This window comes from Corythoichthys intestinalis, chromosome 13, assembly GCF_030265065.1.
Source record: "Corythoichthys intestinalis isolate RoL2023-P3 chromosome 13, ASM3026506v1, whole genome shotgun sequence".
Taxonomy (NCBI): Eukaryota; Metazoa; Chordata; class Actinopteri; order Syngnathiformes; family Syngnathidae; genus Corythoichthys; species Corythoichthys intestinalis.
This window is the reverse complement of record NC_080407.1, coordinates 42,714,923-42,719,829: the sequence shown is the minus strand read 5'-3', so window position 1 is coordinate 42,719,829 and position 4,907 is coordinate 42,714,923.

Below are 4,907 nucleotides of genomic sequence, written 5' to 3'. Positions count from 1 at the left end.
AAAGCGCCACAACAGCCCCGCCCCCTCCACGGCGGTACATGGAGTCAAGCTAGACTCACTTTAATCGACGTTTCCGTCATGAATTTCAAAACAAAACATCCATTTGTTTGCCGCAAGCCCTCCCAGTCGCCGTCAGTTTTATTTTATGAACTAAAACTAAAGCCGTTATGACAGGATGAAGGTTCAGAGGCGGAATTTGACTTTTGGGGCAGGGGGGCACAACATTTTGATGACGCAGTGTCAGCAATCAAATTAACTTACAAGAATATTCATAATAATAAGGGTTGTTCCGATCATGTTTTTTTGCTCCCGATCCGATCCCGATCGTTTAAGTTTGAGTATCTGCCAATCCCGATATTTCCCGATCCGATTGCTTTTTTTTTGCTCCCAATTCCAATCATTCCCGATAATTTTTCCCGATCATATACATTTTGGCAATGCATTAAGAAAAAAATGAATAAAACTCGGACGAATATATACATTCAACATACAGTACATAAGTACTGTATTTGTTTATTATGACAATAAATCCTCAAGATGGCATTTACATTATTAACATTCTTTCTGTGAGAGGGATCCACGGATAGAAAGACTTGTAATTCTTAAAGGATAAATGTGACTTTGTATATTCTGACTAAATATTTCCATCTAGTGTATTTGTTGAGCTTTCAGTAAATGATACTGTAGCCATTTAACTGTTCTGCCCAAACGCATGATGGGAAGTGCAACCATGACTGTGCGTAGTGGCACCAATTGATATATCTTCTCTGCATTGGAAATAACATAGGGGGTTAAGAAAAAGATCAACTACTACCTTTCTTCCCCACATTGCTTCCCACAATATTTCTAATTGTTGAGAGAGGGATTGTAAGGCTTTAGCCAATTAATTGCTCCAAAGGCTGCCAAAATTCATTCTACTCATTTTACGCTGCGTTTTAGCTGTATGTATAGGTAAAACGGCGCCATTATAGATTGAACGCGACAACGCGTGAGTGGGCCGTGCAGCGCATACGTTAATTGCATTAAATATTTTAACGTGATTAATTTTTTAAAAATTAATTACCGCCGTTAACGCGTTAAATACAATTAGAAAACGATTTAATAATAAAAAAATTTATATATTAATTCCGATTCCGATACTTTGAAAATGACGTGATCGATCGGGATGCCAATTGTGATCCATCGGGATGCCAATCGATCGGGACATCTTTAATAATAATATGTTGACATTGAGCGTTTTTTGTTTCCCATCATTCCTGAGGGGAATTCTGAATCAGGTTGTTTAGGCAATAATTTTTGCCAAGACCGTCAACCATTGAATATGGTACGCCCGCCGGTGTCGTGCCAATGTAGTTACTCCAGTCAAAAATTGTATCCCCTGGGCGGAGCCATATGGAAGTAGATTTGTGTCTTTATTATTCAATCATAAAAAGTTGCTTCAATTAAAAAAATTTTAAAAAGTCGCATCAATCAAAATATATATTTTCAATTTAAAAAATCGCTTCAATTAAAAAAATGTCTTTGAATGCAAAAATAAATTTGAAACCCCAAAAAATACATGTAAAAGCTTTTTTTTTGAATTTTTTTTTTTTTTTTTTTTTTTTTTTTGATTACAGTAATGTTGATTTGTGTTTGGGTCACATTTCAGCAAGAACGTTTTTGTCTTTATTATTCAATCAAAAAATGAGTTGCTTCAAAAAATATATATTTTCAGAAAAAAAAAATCAGTTCAATCAAAAAAAAAAGAAAAAATTCAATCATAGAAAACGTTTTTGAATTCGAAAAAAATATTTGAGATTGAAAAATTTGCATTTGAACTAAGGCTGTCAAAATTATCGCGTTAACCGGCGGTAATTAATTTTTAAAATTAATCACGTTAAAATATTTGACGCAATTAACGCACATATGCCCCGCTCAAAAATGACAGCACAGTGAAAGGTGTACTTGTTGTGTTTTTTGGAGTTTTGCCGCCCTCTGCTGGCGCTTGGGTGCGACTGATTTTATAGGCTTCAGCACCCATGAGCATTGTGTAAGTAGTTATTGACATCAACAATGGCGGGCTACTACTTTATTTTTTGATTGAAAATTTTACAAATTTTATTAAAACGAAAACATGAAGAGGGGTTTTAATATAAAATTTCTATAACTTGTACTAACATTTATCTTTTAAGAACTACAAGTCTTTCTATCCATGGATCGCTTTAACAGACTGGTAATAACGTTAATGCCATCTTGTTGATTTATTGTTATAATAAACAAATACAGTCCTTATGTACCGTATGTTGAATGTATATATCCATCTTGTGTCTTATCTTTCCATTCCAACAATAATTTACAGAAAAATATGGCATATTTTATAGATGGTTTGAATTGCGATTAATTAATTTTTAAGCTGTAATTAACTCGATTAAAAATTTTAATCGTTTGATACCCCTAATTTGAACACCTAAGTTTACATTGAAAAAAAGTGTTTTTTGATTGAAGCAATCCTTTTTGTGTTTGGGCCATTATTGGGTAGGACACTTGTATCTAAATCATTCAATCCCAAAAAAAGTAGCTTCAATAAAAAAATATATATGGCAGAAAACACTCAGGTGACTTGAACTTCCGCTCTGAGACTCCCAATTTGGCCAAATTTCAAAATTGTCCGATATGCATGTGTGATACATCATTGGAAAGCTCAAAATCTCAACTTTCTGGGGGAAGAAAAAATTTTGGACAGGAGGGCATTTAAAAAAAAAAAGTTGTTTAAACAGCAAAACCGTATCTGGAGGTGAGAGCACGCGAGAGCAGAATTACAGACGCCATAGAGAGATTTTATCGCGTACTTACCTTGTTTCGATCCAAAAACTCCATGTCGCATGTATCACCGAGTGTAAAGACACATCTGTGAATGGCCACAGCTGGATTTATTGGGGATTTTATGGGTGAAACATGGTAATATAACAAGGGTCGTGATGCAGAAATCGCAGACATCAAGGAGTGGTCGAGATGTTTTTTCATAAATTTACCCTTATAAACTTTTTTCTTCTTCAAATTTTCTTTGTTTGAATCAATTATTTATCATCTAACATACCGGGGATATTGCGACAGTAACAAAAAAATACAATTTAGCGATAGTTATGAGGTAGATATCCGTGACTTTTTTACAGACGCCATTTTTTTCATTGTGATGTAATTTGTTTAAAAGTTTAAAATATGCGAGTGAATAATTTTTTAAAGTCGTTTTTGTTTTTTCAAACAAAATATTAGACGTCAATTAATGATTCTAAGCAAAAAATGAAATTTAGAATCATAAATATAATCAATTACCTTGTTTTCATGGCTGGGTTGAAACAAAAACGGTTGCGCGACGTCTGTAAACGGGGGTTTCCATGGTAAAATAGGCAAATTAATAATAGTTCGGGGGCTTAATGCGCCATGAATCTGCTATGGCAGCGTATAGACATATTGTTCTATCAAACACAACAATTGTTTTGGCTTAAAATACAGCAGTTTCTTTTAAAGAGGAGTGCAAGAGCAGAAACTGCTTTTTCAGTTATGTCTGTGTTTTACGCCATATATATTTTCAATCAAAGTTAATTATATGCAAAGCAAATGATTGTCTCAGGTGCTAGTCACATGATCTGTTCGAAAAATAATTTTGACCCATTATAAGAATATTTTTTTTTGCTCATTTCATTCATTTTTGTTGCATTTTAATTGACTTTCCTATATATATGGCGGAAAACACAGACAAGACTGAAAAAGCAGTTACTGCTCTTGCACCCCTCTTGAAAAGAAACTGCTGTATTTTAAGACAAAACAACTGTTGTGTTTGATAGAACAATATGTCTATATGCTGCCAGAGCAGATTCATGGCACATGAAGCCCCCAAACTATTTTTAATTTGTCCGTTTTATCCTGAAAACACCCGTTTACAGACGTCGCGCAAACGCTTTTGTTTCAACCCAGCCATAAAACGAAGGTAATTAATTGTATTTATTATTGAAAATGTCTCTCGTTTTTAGCTTAGAATAATTCATTGATGTCTCATATTTCGGTTTATTTAAAAAAAAAAAAAAAAAACACTTAAAAAAATATTCGCGAACATATTTTAAACTTTTAAACAAATTATGTCACAATGAAAAAAATGGCGTCTGAAAAAAAAGTCATGGATATGGATGTCATAACTATCGCTTAATTGTTTTTTTTTTTGTTACTGTCGCATTTTCTCCGATATGTTAGATGATAAATAATTGATTCAAACAAAAAAAGTTGGGGAAAAAAACGTTTAAAAGGGTAAATATATGAAAAAGAAAATCTCGACCACTCCTAGATGTCTGCGATTTCTGCATCGCGACCCTTGTTATATGACCATGTTTCACCCATAAAATCCCCCAAAAATCCAGCTGTGGCCATTCACAGCTGTGTCTTGACACTCAGTGATACATGCTAAATGGAGTTTTTGGATCAAAACAAAGTAAGTACGCGATAATATCACGTTAAAGTCATGGCGTCTGTAATTCTGTTCTTGCGTGCTCTCACCTCCAGATAGGGTTTTGCTGTTTAAAAAATATATTTTTTAAAAAATGCCCTCCTGCTCAAAATTTTTCTTCCCCCAGAAAATTGAGATTTTAAGCTTTCCAATGATGTATCACACGCGCATATCGGACAAGTTTTAAATTTGGGGGTCTCAGAGCGGAACTTCAAGTCACCTGAGTGTTTTCCGCCATATATAAAAGTTATAAGCAATTTCATGCAATGACACTTTTCAGCCACCAGGGGGGGCTGCCCCCTTAAAATCTGCTTATGTTGTTGATGTGTCGTTAGTGGTAATTTGACAAAGTTACCGCGCGGAAAATGTATAAACAGCTTATTTTTTAAGCAAGTCAGGTTCGTCTATCACCGTCAATGAGCTAAAATCA